The 22,888-nt window shown below is 39.8% G+C and overlaps 1 protein-coding gene across 2 annotated transcripts in view; it reads left to right on the top strand.

The window, feature by feature from the left end:
- The first annotated feature begins 4,018 nt into the window (after positions 1-4,018).
- Positions 4,019-22,888, top strand: part of RGS17 (regulator of G protein signaling 17) — a 96,192-nt gene continuing 77,322 nt past the window's right edge. For both annotated transcript variants that reach the window (XM_081293741.1, XM_081293740.1), the window contains exon 1: positions 4,019-4,149. The gene's annotated coding sequence lies outside the window, so the exon portion shown is untranslated. The remainder of the gene's footprint in view (positions 4,150-22,888) is intronic.

The following is a 22,888-nucleotide window of genomic DNA, read 5'->3' as shown; positions in this document are numbered from 1 at the left end:
CATCAGAGATTAATTTACTGGTTAGGTTAAGGCTATAACCCAACCGTTTCTCATCCAAATCTTCTTGCATTGACTCATACATGTACTTTTGGAGGACACCACAATTAAACAATAACGCCCATCTATTTCTTTCAGATGGTAGGTAACATGTCCAGTTCCTAGAAGATTAACACTGAAGATTATGGCTAATGCATAAGGGATTACCAAAAAACTACAACCATGAAAGTCTCCAAGTCTTTTGCAAGCAAATGAATGGTAGAATAGTCAAATTATCATATCTGTAAAATGTTGCACAAAGAGCCAAGTGCTTTAGGGACTATCATGGAGGGAAGAATACCTTTTTATCCTGTATGCTTGGTATCTTGTTTGATTGTATGCCACTGCATGGAGTCATCTTTGATAGTTTGGGCAGAGGAAACAATGTAGTCTATCTGTACACTTTTGGAAAACAATAGATTCTGACAGGTAGCAATTAGGATCCAAGAAGAGAAGCCATCAGCATAAGATAAAGAACACAATTTTTAGTTTGTAATTCATTCATTCATTTACCAAGTATGTGCTATGTGCCAAATTATGTTCCGGGTCCTACAGGTGAAACAGTGAAAAGTAAGGGCAAAATTCTTAAGATACTTTGTTAGAGTGGGGGATGAGGACACAAGAAATAAACAAATTTATTCAGAGAGTGAAAAGTGTTTTAAAGAAAATAAAACAAGGCAGTCTAACAGACTAGAACTCTTTGCCTTGATGGTGTAGATTGATGGAGTGGGTCATATTATGCTTTTATGAGTTGGTGATATATGAGCAGATATCTGCATGATATTAAAAACCTGCTTTTAAAAAATTGACAGCATGGAATACCAGGAAAAAAGAAATGCAAGTATTATGAACCAGATTCAATCAAGAGAGTGAAAGAAGCAGGCTGATGTGTCATAGCTACGGTCTATGGGAGCATGGTAGAAGCAAATGAGGCTGGAACAGTTTTATGTGGAATATTTTAGTCTCCAGTAAGCATTATGTGTTGTATTTAAAGTGCAAGGCAAACTCACTGGAGAGTTTGAAGCAAACACATGACTAGACCTGGTTATGTTTTTAGATCATTCAGCTGTTGTTTGGAGTATATATTTCAGGGTTTATGGGGGACAGAAACAAGGAGGCAAAGTAGGAGACTTTTGAGTTGTTCAGGTGAGAGATGATAGCGGTTTGGATCCAGGTTGTACCAATGGAAAGGAAGCGAAGTGTACAAAGTGAGGTATGTTTTGGAGGTGGAGAAAACATAATTTGCTAATTAGTTGGATGTGAGGATGAAATAAAAGAGAGAAAATAAGGATGACTTCTACATTTTTGGATTGAGTAACTGGGTAGAACAATTTGAAAAGGAACAGGTTTGGAGGGGGTGTATATCCGGAGTTATGCTTCTGAGATGCCTGTTAAACATGATAATAATAGTATCTACCTGGTAGGGTTCTTGTGAACAGAGAATAAGAACCACGAAAAAAAATCAGGTCAATCCCAAGCAGGAAGTAATTGTTCAATAAGTATTACTACTCTAATTCTTCTTCAAGTAAAGGACTGAAAAGAGTTCTGTTATAGGCTAAGAATGAAGATATAAATCTGAGAGTTATATAGGGTTCACTGCTGCTCAAATTGTTCTTGGAGAAGGACATTATTTTTTATCCATCATGGACCAATCAATATTACAATGAGCTGAATGTTTTTGTCCCCATTCCCCAAATTCATAGGTTGATATCCTGCCCCCAAAATTCATGTACTAATATCCTAACTTCCAAAGTAATGGTCGAAAGAGGTGGGTCCTTGGAAGGTGATTAGGTAAAAAAGGTGGAGCCCTTACCAATGGGACTAGTGCCTTTATAAGGGACAGTCTTGAATCCCACTGCTTCCTTCCACCATGTGAGAACAAATGGGAAGAGCAATATGTGAGCCAGAAATTTGGCCCTCCACAGATATTAACTGCCTACATCTGGACTGAAGACTTCCCACTCTTTAGTACTGTGAGAAATAAGTTTCTGTTGCTTATAAATCACCCCATCTACGGTATTTTGTTATAGCAGCTTGAATGGACTAAGACAAATACTTATGTAAACTCCAACAAAAACGAATTACCTTAAAAATAAAACATGCAAAGTACAACTGACTAATATGCTTGGATGTTATGGTAGTGTCAAATAGCTATAAACGTTTCTAAATCTTCTCAATTTCTGTACTTACCTCTCACTACAAACTAGTAAAGAAGAGTTTGCAGACCTGCACCAGGAAATGCACGTTAAGAGCACTAATACTTAAAGTCAGGGAGGTAGCTACAGGAAAGAGGCCTTGGAACAAGCCCTGAGACATATTAAATTCAACTGGAGAGGAAAGGGTGTTCAACACGCTGAAATGATGATAACAGTGTTTGCATACGTGAACACACAAGCAACGGAAATCATGTATATTTACAAGTAATCAGTTGTAATTAGGTATAAGGAAAGAGCTAATCATTCCTGCAGGAAGTCACTCTTCTTCCCACATATGTGGTATCTGAAGAGAAAGAAATCCTCTTCCCTACCTCCCCCTCACAAACACTTCTATCTAATCATCAGAGATGCAATCTAGTGCTCACCGTGTAGTAAGTATCTGAAGCTCCTTCAACACCACACTGGGGGACAGAACAATTAGTGGACCTGAGTAGCCACCAAGTGTGTGAAGATGCTCTAGGCCCCAAGCATCATCGCATCACTTAATGATCCATGACTCCTGCCTTCTCATCAGCCTCTCTCTCACTCAAAACTCCAGCTCCTCGCAGGGAAATGGATGGCAGTAGAGCAGACTATGCTAAGTGAAGCCAGCCAATCCCTAAAAAACAAATGCCAAATGTCTTCTTTGATATAAGGAGAGTAACTAAGAACAGAGTAGGGACGAGGAGCATGAGAAGATGAATAACATTAAACAGGGATGAGAGGTGGGAGGGAAAGCCAGAGAGAAGGGAAATTGCATGGAAATGGAAGGAGACCCTCAGGGTTATACAAAATTACATACAAGAGGAAGTGAGGGGAAAGGGAAAAATAATACAAGGGGGAGAAATGAATTACAGTAGAGGGGGTAGAGAGAGGGGAGGGGAGGGAAGGGGAGGGGAGGGGAGAGGGGATAGTAGAGGATAGGAAAGGCAGCAGAATACAACAGACACTAGTATGGCAATATGTAAATCAATGGAAGTGTAACCGATGTGATTCTGCAATCTGTATACGGGGTAAAAATGGGAGTTCATAACCCACTTGAATCAAAGTGTGAAATATGATATATCAAGAACTATGTAATGTTTTGAACAACCAACAATAAAAAAATAAAAAAAAATTAAAAAAAAAAAAAACTCCAGCTCCAGTGGTCCAGATGCCTGAGATAGCACCAATGCCTTAGGCCAGATAGCACCTGATAGAATACTTAGGGGAAAGGGTCAGATTTCTGAGTAAAGTCAATAAAGTAGTCTTCGTTAAGTGGAGTCTTTTGGTAAGCAAAACTTATTTAACTTTACACTTTCTTGAACCCCCACTCAAGAGTGCTTCCGCTGGGAGCCCTCAGTAGCAGCACTGCATTGCGCCTTCCACACAAGCTTCGGGTTGCAAACCAGAAGACCAGGAGAACCGAGCGTGGGCTGCGAGTGAACGTGAAGTTGAACGAGCCTCGGTCCAAGAGTTCCTCTCCTCAAGGAAGGCTCTCAGGTCTCCAGGGCTTCCACCAAGCTGGGACTTGAGTGGCCACAGCGAGACCGCTGGCCGAGCGGTTCTGCACCGAGAACTGGGTCCTCAAGCGGGCGCGCTGGGCCCGGCCAGGCGCGGGCGCCAGCAAGGGGCGGGGCGGTGACTCACGCGGCCGCGCGCCCGGGGAAGAAGCGGCACCTCCGGCCGCGCGGGGCGAGGGGCTGCGCCCGCCCGCGGAACGCATGCGCGCTGCCGAGCGGCTCCCGCTGCCTCCCCGCCCACCCTCGCCTCCTCCCCCTCCCCCCTCCCCTCCATCCTCGCCTCTCTCCCTCTCTCCTCGCCCGCTGGGTGCTGAAGTTGGGCGGATGGCAGCAAACCGGCTCTGCTAAGAGGACCGGGCAGCCCAGCCTCGCGCCCTCGGACCATTGGTGCGCTGCCCACACCTCCAGGCGATCGGGTAAGATGCTGCCACTGAAGCCGAGCGGTGCTAAGTAAATGACATCAAAATGTCTGCTTTGCACCGATGGATGGATTTTTTTTTTCAAGGTGGGGGGGGGAGGTGAAGGAAAGAGGGGGCGGAGAGTACGACTGCTAATACCCGGGCTGGGGAGGTGGCTGGGCAGTGGGGTCTCGGCGCTGCCAGCGGCGCCGCAGCTTTGGGAAGTTGAATCCCGCGTCGCTGCCTGGGCTCGGTCCGCTCGCAGCCCTCCAGCTCTGCGGAGGGACCGGGCGAGTGTCCTGCCGCTCAGCGAAGCCTTGGTGGGTCTCCGCGCTCCCGGGGCACCCTCGCAGAACCGGTTAGAGAGGGCCGGGATGGCGGGAGACCCCGCGGGGCTCGCGGTCCGGCAGGGATTTTTTTTTTTTTTTTTGGGGGGGGGTTGATTGTTAAGAGAACCGAATGTGAAATTGTCTACTCTCCCGATCACCTCGGGTGGTATTTTTTCTCCCTTATCTTTGTACCTTTGGGGAAATGCGCTATTCAGGTGGGGAAGGTGTAAGCAGAAGGCGTTGCAAAAATCAGTACCTAGAGCAATGGTAAAATATCTGGGTGTCTGTGTGTGTGTGTGTGTGTGTGTGTAGGGGTGAGGGTCTCTTTTGTTCCTTCCCCGCCCCTCAGTCAAGGGGAAGGGAGTTCTGGTGTGCACGGCGTGGGGTAGGGCTCGCGGCCACCGAGGGGGCGAGGACGAGGAACGCCCACCGAAGCCCTGGCCGCGGCCGGGTGTGTGCGTCCGAGACTCCCTGGCCGTGGGTGATGAGGATTCTTTTTATTATCGATGGAATCACAGTTTGAGAGCTTCCTCCTCGCCAGTCTCCCTCCTCCTCTCCCTCTTCCTGGGCTGCGGCAGAGGCTGGATGCAGACACTCCGCCGCTTTCTCCTCTTCTCCCTACCTCCCTGTCTCCGTGGAAAATGTCGGAGGACTTGAGGATGGTGGAGGGGCAGCGCTGGCCTCGGAGCCGCGGATGGGAGATGCTCCTCGGGAGCGGGAGGCTGCTAGCCGCGCGTCCGTCCGGGGCAGCCCGCGCCAGCCCCGGGAGTCCCTGGGCTCCCGGAAGCCGAGCAGGGGTCGCCTGGTCAGAAGGACGCCCTCGGGCCGCGCGGGGACCCGCCCTGCGCCCTCCGCCTCCAGCGGGAGCCCGGGACGCCGGCTCACCTGGGGAATCCTGGTCCCGGGGAAGTCGGACCCTGGCTCCAGGCGGAGTCCCGAACCACTCCTTCTCCCGCCGACCTCCAAGAAATGCTCTCTCCAGAGTCTCCTCTGGAGAACTTTGCAAGCTTCCTAGTTCTCCCCCCCCCTTTTTTTCCTTTTTTTTGAAAATTGTATTACTGGGAGATTCTTTTCCTCGTGGGATGGCTGTCACACAAAATAAAAGAGAAATCTTAGTTTGGTTCCCACCTAGGAAAGCACTTCTGAGACTGAAGGCCATCTGCATTTCCGGCGTTCACACAGACTGGTTTTCCGGGTGAGGAACCCCTCAGAAAATGATTTAATTGGCGAAGTGAGAAATACTTTTCACTCCTCTGATGGACAGTGGTATTTTTTTTTCTCCTGTGTTCATAGGTGCTAGGCGCCATATGTATTAAATAATGTTGCACACTGTGAAACACTTCAAGTACATTATTTCTGAAGTCTTCTGGAGTAATAGTAGTGGTTGTCCACTAAATGTGTGTTATAGCACTAATAACTAATCCAAGGTAATTTGTACTCATTAATTCAGATGAATGAGAATTCTGTCCTTCTCCAGTTAACTTACTGTTATTAAGCTATTTCTTCACTCAGCATGAACTAAAATAGTAATTAGCACATTTATAGGAGTATAGATTTATTTGCTATATTTATATTCTTCAAAACTATATTTAGGGCAACCATGGAAGAGTAGTTTATTTACAGTTGTTTTTTTTTAAATGAGAAAACCAGTGTTTATTATTACAAAAAGATCAAGTAGCATAATTTATTAAATAAGATGAATCTCCATAGCAATGACACCTGATCTCAGCCGGGACACTCGTCTTTCCAACTGAAATTGTAATATAAAAGATTAATAAAACTACCCAATTTACAGGGAACAGCAATAGGGTGTCCATTTTGCCGACATCCACTCTTTCCTCTCTGGTTCCTCAACTACTCTTTGGTGCTTAGTTTCCAAGGAAGAGAATTAGCAATGAGCTACTTTGCAGTCCCTGTGCAGTTTTAAGGCAAACAGCTTTTTCTTATCAGATAGCTTTTCTTTGATTTTGTGGATAATCCCCTGGGGTCCAAGCATATTTGAACTCATAATGTTGAATTTCTAAGTCCATCATTATTCCTGTGGACTTCTTTGCTAAATAAATAAATAAATAAATAAATAAATAAATAAATAAATAAATAACCTTCCTTTACAGATCAGAAGCTTTGAATAAAAAGAGAGAGATGTATTCTTATCCGCCTACCTTATTATAATAGCCAAGTAAAAGTGAATAATCTGCATCTTAATTGATAAAAATGCCTGAGTGACTCACAGACTAAAAGTGAGAAAGAATTTATACATAAATCTACTGCTATAAAGATGATGGACTTTATATTAGAAGTCCATTCACTAAAGTACAGGGACTTTTCTGGAAAAGCAGAGGGTGGTCATGGACTGTGGGGTAGAGCTAAGAGGGATCGGCATCAATTCAGCTGCATTTCTGCTAAGAGTCCTAGTAATCCAAATCTGCCTACTTAACAACAAAGATATTGCATTATCCAGAAAAGGAAAGGCAAGCACCACGCTATACCCAGTGGATGGCACTAATAATGCTTTGTGATGCTGAAAGCATTTTGTTTCATCTGATTTCTATATTGAGAGTATAAGTGAAAATTCATTGTGGATGTTTAAAATTATATAATATTACTGGGGGGTGTCTTGGATTCTCAGACATATAAGTTTTTAGGGAAAACTTAAAACACAGAAAATGGGACTTTTGATGTTAGACAGATATTGCCACTTTTCCTCTCTTTTTCCATTTCCACTATCTCCCAAAGATATTTTTCTAATTTCCAAAAAATTCATTTATTCCTGCTATTGTATATGGCACAACATTTAACAAAAGGCCAAACACTTCTTAAATGAATAAACTTTGTGGAATTGACATGGCTCACAAAAGTTTCCCAAGATAAAATTTACAGTTTTTAAAAGAATGCTCATGTTCTTTACCAGTTACACTAGTGTGAGACCATGAAGTTCATGCCCATGGTCACAGATGTTTGAAGGGAATAGTTTTTTAAACTGTTACATTATGAATATGCATGCTTTTAATACAACATATATAATATTGATTCGTTTCTAAATTATAAAAGAATATTTGCTTATTTTAGATCCCCTAGAATAGAGAACAATGTATTAAATAGAAAATAAATGTCCTGTGGGCAGAAATGGACATGATGAACACAACTTGACCTTACCTTATGTTCTGGCTCCTCTATTAGCTATGATCTTGGGTTACTCACTTGCCCTTAGCCTCAGTTATTATTCCTCTGCTATACAACCAGAATAAAGATCCACCTTCTAGGATGGCTTTAAGCCTAAATATAGTGCTGTGTATGTAAAGTACATAGTGCTTAGTATGTGCCAAGTACCTAAAATTATCCTAATGTCTAAAGAACTGCTATTGCCAATATAGAGTACTTTAACACCTGTTCATCATGTACATGATTACACCATTGTTTAAAAAACTGGAACCATGTCATAGAATATCGTATTTGAAAATAAATATTACTTCATCACTGTTTCATATTTTTAATGTAATAGTCACCACAAAATAAATTCATCTTATAAATGAATTTATTAATTTATTTAGGATTTCTTTTATATTGGAGCCTTTATGTTATTTCCAGTATTTTCTGTTTTAACTGATGTACATCCTTATTCCTAAATTGTATGCATATCTGTAATGCAGTTTTTCCTTCAAGCTTGATGTGTAAGAACATCTACTTTTCACCAACTAAGAAAACTGGTTACTAAGAAAACAGATTACTTTTTAGCTTGCTCTTGAACAAATTTTTATTTTTTCTTTGAGAAAAAAAAAGTCTCTTGCCCACGTGTACTTTGGTGTTTGGATGCACTTTTCTTATTTATTTAACTGCTAATATTAACCTCTTTAAAAAGGGAAAAGCAAACAAGGGAAGGAAATGCTCAGATGTAAAGACTGCCTGTGGCAAAGACTACAGAGATTACTGTGGCTACCGCAGAAGGGCTGGAGGTAGGTTAGTCTGGAGTGGGTCTACCTCGGTGTTCACAGGATACCATTATGGTGTCTGGGATTGCCAGTTTGCCCAGTTCCTTTGAGAAGCCCAGGGTCACTCATTGGTTTGCCAAACACCCTGCTGAGAGGCTTGTACATAAAGAGCACCTAGGTTTTCATGGATTGTTTCTGTCAGTTCTTAGTGTTATGGGAGAACTTTGGAGTTTTCCTGAGATAAATGGGATGGAAAGGAAAGATGGCAGTGGGTGGAGGTCCCATGGCACGCTAACTGACATTTCTCATCAGAATGAAATAATTAAGTTCAATTATGAAATCATTATCGGGTTAACATGCCCTATCTTGAATTTTCAGTTGTAGGTAAAATTTCAATAATTAAAAGGTAAGAATCTAATCTGTTACCTTAATAAGTTTTGTCTCCTTAATGTTCCACATGAGTCAGTGGTCTCAAAAACTCCTGGTTTGGGGCTGGGATGCTTGCCTGGCATGCACGGGACACTGGGTTCGATCCTCAGCAAATAAAGATGTTGTGTCCACCGAAAACTGAAAAATAAATATTAAAAAATTCTCTCTCTCTCTCTTCTTTCTGTCTAAAAAAAAAAAAAAAACACAAAAAAAAAACCTTAGTCATTGGAGAACCAAAATGTGTAATAATTGGGAAATCTCTATAAGAGAAACAATAAGTTATGGTGGAAAATACATTCTCATTTCAAACAGAACTGGATTTGCATTTTCACTATTTATTAGATGCCCAGACATCTTTATAAAATTATATGAGTATTTTGTTATTGGAATTCTAGCATGAGTAATTAACATCTAGAATCTCTCTGAATTTCTTAAACTGTGTATGTGAGATTTTCTTTTAAATCCCTGTGTCAATAAATATAATTTTATTATAGACAATGAATGTGGTTCACAAAGCAAATATTTACTTCCTGTGGGCCATAGGCTTTTCATAGTACTGCTGATTGGCTGTTGAAATACACAGGTTATAATTCAAGGGCTGTGGCGTTACAATAAAACAGACACAGCCCAGGGGAAATTATGACCTAAATGAAAATGAACAGGTGTTTATTTCATTTCTTCAGTTACCTCAGATCTTCTCTGTTCTTCATGAATTCAACCTGGTAAAAACAGTTCTGTAAAGTTGAAAACACTCAGGCTTTCACAAAGTTGAGTGTGGAGCCATTTTTTTTAATGTTATTATGAAAGGTTATCAAAACCTGTCCTATTTCCCCAACTCTTCAACTTTTTAAGCTTTCGATTTGCCAAAATCAAATTCTGTTATATCACAAGCAGCGGTCTATATTAATTAGTATAGATGATATCTGTAGGAAAATATGGAATATTGCCCTCAAAAGGAAGAGTTTTGGGGGTTTGTTTGTTTCTGTTTCAGTACTGGGATTTGAACCCAAGGGTGCTCTAGCACTGAGCTACATCCTGAGCCCTTTTATTTTTTTATTTTGAGATAGAGTCTTGCCAAGTTGCAAAGGCTGGCCTCAAACTTGCTATCCTCCTGCCTCAACCTCCTGAGTCAGAAAGAGGTTTTAAAAGCAGAGCGTGTAATTTGATAGAATGTACCCAAGCTTGGGATTCAAATAAGGAATTTAGCCTTAGTCTCTTTGAACCTTATTATTGTTAACTACAAAAGTAAAAATGATGATTGCATGTACCTCAAAATTGTTGAAGGATTAAACGCAAGAATGTCTACTAAAATGCTCCACATATTGGCAACCACTCTGCAAGTGTTAGTATACTAGAGTTAAATAAATAACTAAATATAAGAAACTGTTGCATAGAAGAGATTTTACTTTCTTGCTAGTACTTGTCTTAATTAATGTTAATAAGTTAAGTTGCTCTCCAATTTTTCCTTCTGATCCTTTCCTGACTGGCTCCTTTAAACAACCCGTTAAGTGAACATTCATTCATTCATAAGCATTCTTGAGTGCCTGCTGTGTTTCAAGCTCTGTGATATGACTTTTACATACAAAGATGAATTACACATGTCCCTTTCCCATAAGGCATGCACTTGTAAGTTGCTTCAACTTACTATTTTGCTTTCTCCTGGTGGGCACTAGTCATTGTAAACTTAGGAATCACCTAAATACCCGGTGGAAATACCAGGTGAGGATTTTCTTAGGGTTTAGAAGTTAGGTTAATTCCATCTCAAAATTTAGGAACTTCTACTCCCAAAGTGCAAACAAGCTGCCAAGCAGAGTTTTGGAGATAAGGAGAAGAGAAGCTGGAAAAGGCTCCTATAGTAGATTAACAACCTCTGCTGCAGCATCAAAGGCAGGAGACTTAAGCCTCTTTGTGAGGCTACCCATAGAAAGAATCCCCAGTTCTCCCTCATTAAAGGAAATATCTGCATTCACCCCCACCACCTTGGGTGATCTTCCTCATATAATGAAATGTTTCTATGACAGATGAGCAAAGGGAGACTGGCTACCCCTGCCCTACCTTAGGACCACATTTTCCATACAATGACAATGTTACAACACCCTCTCCTGATATCATCATAGTTCCATCTTCAATAGGGATCTTTTTGTAATATAGTACGATGGCAGAACAAAATTATAATAATCTTTGAGAAAAATATATGTTTGATTTTGGGACTGGGGTTGTGACTCAGTGGTTGAATGCACCTGAGTTCAATCCCCAGTACCAAAAAGAAAAAGAAGAAAAAAAAAAGAATGAATCAAGTCCTTCCTAGCAATATGTTATGAGTATACAGCTAACTGGCCTATTTATGGTAAAGAAAGATACTGACATTAGGAACGAATGAGTTTGAAGGTAAGCTAAACCTGGTGCCAGCCACTAAATTTAACACACTTGTCATTAAACCTTTGACTGAGCTGTTAATAAATAACCATGTGTGCTACTGTAAGGTTTAAGCCTATTTCTTTTTCTATTTATTTTTACTTAGCATAACCATGCAGCATTTTACTTGTGACCTGTGAGTTTAGAAAGATCAAGATTCACTAGATAAAAGAAAAGGAAAAACCAATCTTTCATGAGGATACTGAAGCATACACGTGGTATAAAGCAATACAATTGCCTGTGTAATTTACAAACTGATGTGACTGACTGTGGTGCCGAGAGTCCGAATATTAAATCCTCTAGTGTGAATTGCAATATGAACATTTTCCCTACCTACAGTTTTGGTAAAGTTTGATATTTTGTCCTCCCTTTATTAATATTATTAGATGTAAGTAGTAGCAGTATTCTAAATAAGTTGAGAAAGAGTAAATTCCTTTTCTAACACTTCAAAGAAAAATTGATGCTTATTGTTGTCATTTTATATAATTGGGATTTTTAAATGTAAGCATTTGTCTGAAATTTAAAACATATCAAGAACTCAAATGTTTAATCTATCAGGGCAAAGACAAAAAAAAAAAAAACCTGCTGTTTTACCATCTCCTGGTGGTTAAGGATAAAGGGTCTGCTTGTCCTGTTGCTAGTTTATGAATAAATAATGTTGGCAATTTCTGCTGAGACTTTTTTCAATCTGCTCATTACGTCCAGTAATCTCTATTTTCACTGTTGAAGAATTATTTTGACAAAATTATTGTTATAAATTAAATGTCTAATGATCCACATATATTTACATAAATTACTGATTTATTTATATATCATATATATATTTATTTATATATCATTTTTAATATTGAAAAGCAAGAGATAGAAAAACCTTTTATAGAATGGAATTGTCTCCAAAGTTTAATTTTGAAACAAATGATTGGCGTATCAGTATAGGGCTCATGTTGTGTGTGTTTTCTCTTTGTAGTCATAAATGGAAAGGAAAATGACTACCACCATGCCTATGTCATCATAGTCCAGGGACTGGGAAAAAGGATACAGGCTTGGAAATATAGGAGCAGGCATCAGTGAGATGAGAAGGAAAGTCACATAAAAACCAGGAAGGCTGTGCTCAGGAAACAAGACTCTCAGCTAAAACTCATTATATCGTCTAGTATAATATCATTCATATATTATTATATAACTCGGCCACGTTATGTAACTACTTCCAGTTTGGTGAATTCACATGACCTAATCTTAAGAAGATAATTTTTTCCCCCATTAATTCAGTAATTTCATTGACTAAACATCTGAGTAATGCGAGTGGGATTTCAAGAGGTAGAATTCCATTCAATAAATGTTAATTCCAGGAAAGAAAAAAATGTGGAACACTTCTTGACCTGACCATAGGTTATGTTTCATAGTTAAAAATTCTTGTAGGTGATACCGAGATTCAGTCACATTGATTAAAAAAAAAAAATCTAAACCACAATTTTCTATTGAAATGCAACTATTCCTAAATCTATTTTATATAAAGTCAGTTCTATTTATGAGGTACAGTCCTTTGTATATTATTTCTAAAGAGCCACAATGAATAAATACACATGCTAAGTTTGGTTTTATGGAACAACTGGGCAGTGTAGTGGCTTAATATCTGCAGTGTTTATTAAGACTTGGGATGGGGGGATGACAAGGGTGCCTAGAGAAGCTTGTCTGCTCATTGCCACTGAGATGGTTTTTAAGAGAATGTGAATCTATGGCTTAGTAGGGTCACTCAGAGTGGTTACTCAGTGAAGCTGCTTATTATAACCAAAATCAACTCTGGCACTTGGTGTGCTGGCCTCTGACCACTTAGGCCCAAGAGAGTTCTTGTCTGGTTAGATTTCAGGGGGGGAAAGGAGGTCATATCCCTGAAGTAGAGCTCAGAGGATACTAACTAAAAAGTTAAACTAGGGACAAGCAGAAATAATGGAAGAGAGAGAGAGCTCCTTTGGTGTGCTGGCTAATGTGGCCTGTGTGGTTCAGAATTTGAGTGTTTGCTTTAGATTTCCAAGCTTGCTTCAGGTTCAGCTGCTCATCAGTTTCACCTCTTCTGTTTCCTGCTTCCTCAGTCTTAATTAACATACTATGTAATTGGTACCCTCCTCTGTATCTGGGAATAGTAAAATTAAATAAGACATAGCCAAGTCTCAAGGAGCCTAAAGATGAGTTAGAGGAAAAATATGTGTACGTGATTTTCTATTATCATTGTGCTCTAAGAGAGAAAGAAAATGCTGGGAGAATTCAGGAACTTGAGAGAAATGTTATATGGTATTATTAGGAGCCTTTCCTCGGGACCCTGCCTGGATTCCACATAAAAACAGGCAAAAGATGTTTTGTAAAAGGAAAAGTGAATTTTATGCAGTTTGCTCAATCTGGAGAAAAGCTGCTGGATCTCTTCTTCCACTGGTCCCATGGAAACACTTAAAATTTACAGAATCAAAAGTCAGGTGATACACGTATGTAGATTTAGTTTTCCAGAAGGGGGGGCAAAATGGGACAAAAGGCAGGAAATACACATATGCAGATTTAGTTAGCATGTGGTAGACAGGCCAGGGCAGGAGGCAGCCTCCACTTTGAGCTTACTTGGTGTCCTGTTGGATGGGGATGGGGTGGTGGGGGAGGGACAGTGGGGGTTAGAGGCCACCCTTTGACCATGAGGAAATTATTCTTAATTCACAGTGGGAGTGTGGGACCAATTCATTCTGCTTTAGAAGCCAGATGTAAGTTTCATAGAGATTGTGACAATCTTTCAAAATTGAAAGGTAGAATTTTGATAGGTAAAAAGAAAGACCTTCTAGACTCAAGGACAATATAAATACAAGAAGGCACAGGACTAGGAAAATTCAGAAAATACAGTGTGGCCCAATTTTCCAAATCCTACCCAGGAAATCACAAGATCAGGCTGGAAAGGAGATATATGCTAAAGTGTGATACTCTTGAAGTAAAAGGTTGAAATTTTCCTTGATAAGCAAAGAATCCATGCAGCTTCATCAAAGGAGGGATTACAGGGTTAGGGTCAGGCTTTGGAAGGGGAACTTCATCAAGCTATCAGTGAGGAGGGGAAAGGGAATCAGAATGTGATTTCAGTTGTCCAGGTAAGAGAAGGTGAGGCCTGAACTGGGAAGAGCCAAGAGGCCAGCCTGTGGGATGATGACATTGTGAGAAAAAACTCCCGGGGGCCTTTAGGACTTGGTCAGCGGGAATTTTAGAAGATCCCACAGGAGGCTTAAAGCTGGCACAGAACATGTGAGCCTGGGAGTCTGAGTTATAAAGATGCCACCAAGGCATGGGAAGCCAAAGTCACAAGGAGGAAATAAGCTCTGTTCAATTTGGAAACAGTTTGGCATGTCCATCAGAATGCTCACAGATGTTCAACGTGTTGTCAATTAAAAAGCCTCAGGGATATAAGTTGATTTAAGTAGAAGCAAAAGTATGATCTTAGGATATGGCAGGAGGGCCACATAATATATGAAGTTCACAGAACAAAGTTGGTGACAGTTCTCTTCTGTTCTGCCTTTTTGAGTCACATGGGAATGGGATACAGATGGTGAAATAAGCTTGCAAAACAGAACTAATTCACGTGAAGAGGGATGGAAGGAGGTTGTACCGTGTTAACCTGGAATGGAGTGGTTCCCCTGGAGAACCATTTGGACAAGAGCCATGGGAAATACTTAGACCTAAATTACCCAGTGTATAATGGAAACAGTAACACTGCAGGACAGAGTTGAAAAGAGATAATGTGATGTGTGTAATGCCCTGGTATACAGTTGGCCTTCAATGCACCTGAGCCCTTACTCTCTTAGGAATAGCATTAGAAGCAATGGACACACACCATAGAGAATTTGCCATTCTATTGAAAGTAATTTTATTTTATTTTATTTTGAGACAGGTTCTTACTACATTGCCCAGGTTGGCCTTAAATCCTCCAGCCTCAGCCTCTCAAGTTGCTGAGATTATAGACAGGTGCCACCACACCCTGGAAACAACTTTCCAGTAGTCACAGTGAATTGGTCAGGTACACTGCCTTGAAAGGTAGTAGGTTTGCTGTCCCTGGAGATTATATGGTAAATACTTGGTAGAGATGTTATGGAGGAAATTTAAGGATTGGGAACGTGAAGGAGATATAAGACCTCTTTCTAACTTGGAGGTTCACATAGCTCCAGGGAATTTGGAATGAAAATCGAAGAGAGAAGTTGAGGCTAAAAATAAAACTTGGAAATCTTTTACTTATAGGTGTCAATAGTAGAAAAAGAAAAAAAAAAGAAGAAGAAGAGTGAATGGGAGCTTAAATAAAATTCCAGAGTATATCTGCATTGAATGGGTGGATATATGGAAAAAGAAGGAAACTAAAAATACATACACATATATGCACATGCATACATACATACACATGTATGTTCATACATAAGCTGGTCAGAATGGAAAAAAGTATTTAAAAGGGAACTATTGTAATATGCCTTGAAACCAAGAAAGTAGAGATGCTTTTCTTTTCTTTTTTTGCCATTTGTATTCATATGTATAATAATCTTCCACAAAAAAATAAAAAAGGGTTGGTAAAAAGTTTTAAGATAAAAAAGCAGCTGAGTTATGTCATTTCGCAGAAAGGTTGAGTTAAGACCAGGGACTAAGATGACCCATTAGATTTTGCAATGCGGAAGTTACTTGTGATTGTCTAGAAAGCACTTGTGATTAATGCTTTATACATCATCCATTTCCAAAAGGTTTTAGGCAGGTTAAATAAAAACACTTTCACAAAGGGCAGTGAAAACGAGACAAAATAAAGAAACCACCAAGATAAATAAATGGAGAGGGGGGGTCAATGAAACAAACCCTGATTAAAGGTTGGGAGTGTGACAGGACAGCAGCAGTCCAGACCCACCACTCCTGGGTATCTGGAACTCATTAGTTAATCAATTAGTTAATCAGTTTTTCAGAGGAATTTTCTTTCCTGGACCCAATTCTATGAAGCATATATGCCATGGATTCCTACTTAAAGGAAAGTGATATGTTAGACGGTGGGATCAACAGTGACTGCCACGTCACAGGCATTTGTTGAATTGCTGTTTCTTCCTTAAACCCTTGAAGGTCAGGTGTGCAGTTTAAAGTGAGATCTAAGTACAGCAGTGATGGTTCTTATGAGCCAAGGCTAGCTGGACGTTCATATACTTCAGAAGAATCAGCATAGGAGATAGCCTTAAGGTGATTCCAGGAATGTGGGGAGAGGGCACACTGAACACCCTGCCACCTCATCACCACTTCTGCCCCCAGAGCTGAAACTTCTCATCATTCACATTCAGTTCGGATGTCACTCTTTACAATACCTGTTATTGGACTCAGCCTACTATGGACCCTTCATCCACAGTAGGATAAAAATGCTGTTTTTTTTTCTAATAGCATTTGCTTTATTTGGTATCAGTGTCTCTCCTCCCATAAGTATAGGGAACAGAATGTGCACAATGTTGGAGGAATTGAGGTTGTGCATATGTTAAAGAACACACCTTGGTATTGATGCAAGAACTACATGGGATGGTATCAGGAATGGAATGAATTCTTCCTAGTGTGTTAGCTAAGAAGATAATAAAGAATATGATATGATATAGCTGTGTCCTGGAAATTTCAAGAACTTGGGGTTTTGGGAAAAAGCACACGTTCCCTTTATAGTTCCCTGTCCACTCACAAGGAGCAGGGGTACTGATACGACTGGTAAGTTCATGAATATTCATTGATCATTGTATAAGAGGCTAAATGGGAAGAGTATATAAAGAGCCCTACATTGTGGCAACTCTTTTCTCTCCTGTTGGCTAAGATTGTTTCATGTTACCCATTTCATTTTGAAGACTTTCTTTCACAACTTGCCTAAAAGATACATCAATTTGCTCATCTACACACAAAAGAGCAAGGCCTGTAGGGGGAAGCTCACTGGAACTGAAGAGGAATCTGGAATCAGAAAATGACACACTGGAGACAGACCAGGGGGTGAGCCAGAGAACACTGGGTGTGTGGTCCAGTTAGGATCAACCAGGGGAGAGGAAGCAGCAGACTGAGGTCAGTGGCAGAGCCGAAGAAAACTTTTAATATTTATTATTAAAGATTTTGGAGAGAACTAAAGTTGGTGGCAGTGAGAAGCAAATTTATCAATGGAGAAGGGTCAGGGGAAATGTCAGGGGATTTCCTGGAACATCAATTTTATTCATTCTTGAGCAATTTAAAATGTTTCCATATTAAAACAAAAATAAGTGTTAAGGAATAGTATATGATGCTTAAGGGAAGGTCTGTTTGGTTTGCTTATTAATTATTTGTTTTCTGGCTTAGACTTGGTAGGTGGGGAATATGCGGTTTTGATTATTTAGGCATCACATTGGGCTTTGCCTCTAGGGTCTAGGGTACACATTTGCTATTAAGAGAGAGAAATTTCCCCCAGGTTATGGACAGGCAGGGGATTTTAGAATCATGGAGCATAATGAGTTAAAAAGGCACCTTGAAATCATCTAAGTCTACAAAATAACGGGTTCTTTTTTTCCCCTTTAATATTTTAACTCACAGCCAGAATAAAGATGTGAGGCAACTACTGCAAATTGGTCTTTCTCCAGTGGCTTTACTTGAGGCATGTGAAGTAACAAAGAGTGTTTTCAACTTACAAAAAGAACATAAAATCTTCAATCTAGTATTTCTTGTGTGCTGGGGGAGTCTGATGATAATATTAACTGCATTAGTCAGTTTACCACATGTTTGACTGTGATACAAGTAAACAAATGTTTTCCTCATTAGAATTTGTTAAATTGTTTCAAAAGAGGATGTCCAAGCTAATGAATGTTGTTTTCATGCAGTGAGCAGAAGTAAATTATCACATTTCCATTGGGCAAGAATATATTCTTAAAAAATGGAAATGAGTTGAAAAGAAAAATACTCAGGGCAAGAACTCACTGAGAAAGTGCTCTTTGGAAGGTGTATTTGAAATAAAGTCCACTCTCATCTATACATATTCTCTTCTGTGATGGTGCAGTATTGTCCAACAGTAGAGGGATGAGCAGCACATTGAGGTTCAGATAATAAAGAGGAAGTTATTTTGGAAAAAACAAGGTGTAAGTAAAAGAGATTTGTGCTGAATTTTGTGTATGGTTGGTTCATCAAGAGATTTTCTCTTTTTAACAAATACTTATGGAATGCTTACTCTCTACCAGGCACTGTTCTAGGAGATTCTGATTTGCTAGAGAACAAAACAGACCAGAATGCCTGCATGACGGAGGATTCTGTGCTTAATGCTTGAGTTGATTATTTGCTGCAAAGAGCAGTATTTGCAGTCCTTTGTGATGCAGGGCTAACAAATTGACATATACATTTGTATGCGTATGTATAGATGCAGATATAGACTTATGTCTATGGATAGCTATATCTCTGTATTTTTTTTACATATATTCTTTTCTTTCACTCTTACATTAGGTGCAAATAAATGAGATCAAACGATGGAGTATCAAAGACATGCTGATTGTGTCAAATTGGAATACAATAATAATAATAATAATAATAATAATTTAAAAATTGATATAATTTGGTATTAGTACTTTCAAACCTATATTGTACTATACAAATCTATTAAATGCAGTTTGAGAAATACTGGGATGAGCTCTCAGAGGAAGGAGATTCCACTGCTTTGCCTTCCATCAGTCAAGGAAATATATGGCTCAGGGCATCCAAAGTTCTGGGCACAAGGGGGAGAAGTGAGCTCATTTTTCTCAGGCTAGAAATTGGACTTCCCTCTAGGTATTCCCCAGGAATGAGCTGCCTGTTTTGCCTTCCATCCCTTAGCTATTTCTTGCATTTCCTGCCAAACCTGCTTTCAAGTGTTCTAGGCATGGAGGTACATTTCAGAGAATTTAGAACATAATTAACTGAAGCAGAAGAATTCTAAGATGCATCAAAAAATTAAGATCACATTTAACAGACATAAAAGACCAAAAATAGTATGGTCCTGAAATGCATATTTATGTAATAAGAATTCAGTGTTATTTCATCCAAATTCTTGGGAAAATTATGTATGGAAGCCATGTCATATGCAGAGCCACAGTGCGGTGAAATCAATGAAGAGACAGAGGCAGCCTAAAATAATGAGGGAAAATGTGGTATTTTCTTTCCTGGGTGTGGGAGGCAGGTATTTTGTGGATTGTCCTGTGACTGAAATGTACTCCAAGTTTCCGGTTATATTACAGGAGAGGCAGCATTTACTTAAAGGACTCACTTGGAGCAATCTGAGTCTGCTTTTACCTGTGATATTTCCTTCTTCTTTTTTTTTAGTTCATAACTTCATATACAGAATAACCAAATGGCTTTGTTTTCAAATTTTCAAGGATGGCACTGAAGCAAGAAATGATGAATTATCAAGAGCTGTTAGGGATTTGATTGTTGCCAAGGGGAAAGGAAGGAAAAGAATCCAAATGTATTCCAGGAAAATAGGTAATGGCAGCTAATGCTCCAGTTGGTATTTATTTGCTTGGAAATGCTGGCCTTGGAGAAGGCATATTCTGCCACCACTGAGAATAATTTAAGGCTAAATAGAGCAAGTGATGTCTTTATAGCCAAGACTTTTAAATGTTAATTTCTCAAAAAGTTATGTTGTTTAGATGGAATTAAAATTTGATGATTATAATACCTGTTGCAACAGAAAGTATAATATTGACTGCAATTTTTTAATATGTGAAATTAGTTTTTTAAAAACAGCATGAAACACCTGCTACGGAATTCATTTAGTTTAACTCATAAGAACACGTATGGACTTCAAGGTAAGATTAAAATGAATTTAAATAAAAACTTTTAAACTTGTTTTTTGATACTTCATATATAACTACAGCATTTGGTGCTTGGAGAAAAAAAACATGGCGCCACTGTTTGACTACCAAATTGCTAAAATGTTTATTTCATTTTTAGAGGAGATCACAAGAACTGAGTCTAGCTACAGCTATAGATTTGCTTGGGTAATTTATAAAGCCTAACATGACAAAGAATTATAATATTCATACCAAGATCATTATCAATTAACATAATCAGGGCAATTATGATCACTTTCATAATCATCAAGGATAGCTGATTAGTGGTGCACCTAAATGTCTTACAAAAAATGAATTATTTCCCGAAAGGAAAATGGCAAATACTGTGTATTATTCAAAGACCAACCTTCTTCAGCCCCTTCCTCCCTCTGCTACTTGCAGGAGTCAACTCACCCCTGGAAAAAGGTCTCTAATTTGCCACTTCTGGGGGCCTTTGCTCTTTCTCTTTAAGCCTGGAATGCTGTATGTGTTTCCCTACCCTTTTAAAAATCCTGACCATCTTTCAGCGTCTAAGATAAAAGTCCTGAGAGCTTCATGAACCCCTGACTGGCCACCTCAGAGTGACCTCTCCTGCTGGCATCTGTGACACTGGTGTCCTTGTCTTCTCCAGTAGGAAAGCTTTTCCTTTCTCTGTGCTCATCAAAGAATGACATCTCCATAATCTCACATGGTAACGCCGGTGGCGACCTCAATCCCTTCTTTCTCTGCTCTGCTCCTTTGCGCTATATCCCTAACCTAGGCGGCTCTACCTGAGGGCTTCCTATGTCTGTTTCATTTCTCCATCTCTGTCTTCTCAGTTCACCATCACCATCTCTGTTGGACCATTGCAACACCTCTCTTGCCTCCCCTGTCATTCCATCCTTTGTCTTCCATGCCCTCATCACAGCAATCAAATGTGAGTCCCAATGCCATGCTGGACTGCGGAAGCAGGCAGGGACTCCCCACAGCCTGCAGGATAAATCCAGATACTTTACAAGGGCCTTCCCTGTTCTCTCCCTGCTGTCTGTCCCCCTACCTCTCAGGCCTGTGATGCCCCAGCCACACTGAATGGAGGGATGGATGGATCTGTAACCAGGGAGCCAAGGCTATTCAGGCATGCTTGTTTTTGTCTGTACTGTTACCTCTAGGCAGAATGTTTTAGCTGCCTCTGTCCACTTGGAAAACCTCATGTTACATATTGCTGTCAGACTTCACCTGAAATATTATTTTAAACAAAATTATCTCTGGTTATCTTTGACTAATAATTCCATACTTACTCCTCCACAAACACTTTATGATTTCACAGATCATTGAGAGTGGGCACTAAGTCTTTTTTATTGTGTGTGGGGGTGTAGGGGATTTTCTTAAAATGCCCAGCATTTTTATTAGCTATCCACAGAGCTGGAAACTTTCCCGTCACTTTCTAGAAGAGGCCTTGCTTTTATAATACAATAACAAGACAGAAAAAGTAGCATCTGTTTGCTAGGTAGCCCGAGATCAAACTGGACTGATTATATAGACATATTTGTGATCTCAGGACAGATTCATTGGCACAGAACAGATTTCAGATTTCACGAGGCTGCTCAGCCTAAGGTTATGAGTAAATCCCCAAAGTCTTTATATTGAGTAAAATCCCAAAGGCTTTATATTGACCTCAAAAGTTCTAGTGGTCTTTCCGGCCCCCATGCCTTTCTGAACATACCTTCCCCTCTGTCCTTTCTTTCTCAGCCTTAAGCAAGGACATCCCCAACTCAGCCATTTTCTTTCTTCTTTCATGAATGTTCTTTCCACAAATGTCCATGTCGCTCACGCCTTATCTCCTTTTATTGTTCAAAGGTCAACTTTTCAGCGATGCCTCCTTAAACACCATTTAAAGTTGCTATGCCCCTCCCCCACACCCTGTTTCTTTCCAGAGCTCTTAGAAGCTCTGTGTGATTTTTATGCCTTGTATTCATCACTGTATCCTGGGTATTAAAACAGAGCCTAGATGATGGCAGCCATTCGATAAATATTTGTTGAATAAATCAATGGCATGTGCACACGCTCCTCTTGCAGTCCAACTGAGAGCTTTCTCTTTGAATTATCTTTCTGTCCACGATCCAGTTTCAGATCTGGTCCTTGGTTAATGTCTGACCTTAGTCAAACATGTTCTGGATTAAGAGTCATTTATCTTTTTTTTTTTTTTTTTTTCTCATTTCTGGCTCTGTCACTTGCTAATTATGTGACCTTGAGTGAGTCATTCTGTCTTTCTAGGCCCAGGTTTTCCCATTGGTAAAAACAGGGTTAATGATACCTAGCAAATCTTGAGGAGTTTAAGAAACACATCAACAGCTATAAAGTGCTATAAGCATGTTAGTTGGCTAATTTTATCTATTATCTTTGCAAGGGATTGAAGAAGCAGTGTCGCCTAAGCAAGGACAAAGGAATGAAACAGGATTTGAGTTCTGTCTCCATCCCTTCTTAGCTGTATAACTGAGAAACTTAGTTTGGCTCCTTAAGGAAGACATTTTATCACAGAATTGATTGAGATATCAAATGAAGTAATATACTGATTCAATAATTCTAACCTGCACATTTTTCTTCAGCATCATAACATTTCACAAATAAGTTTGCACTTTACAATCAATAGTCTCTTCTGTTCAATGATATGTGGTATCTACTTCAGCGCTTTTATGTGTAAAACTGGATGGTAATTATGGTTCAGAATACTTCAGGTTGCTCTGACAATTTTAAGATGTTTGCTTCTCTTTCTCTAGCAGGAAAATGTGGTTTCTAATGAGTAAAGTGGTGAATTTTGTCTTAAAATGCTTAATAGCGATTATTTTCTAAGTTG

The sequence above is a fragment of the Spermophilus citellus genome (assembly GCF_964194105.1).
Source record: "Spermophilus citellus genome assembly, chromosome: 5".
NCBI lineage: Eukaryota > Metazoa > Chordata > Mammalia > Rodentia > Sciuridae > Spermophilus > Spermophilus citellus.
The sequence above is the reverse complement of the archived record's forward strand: the minus strand, read 5'-3'. Positions and strand labels throughout refer to the sequence as shown.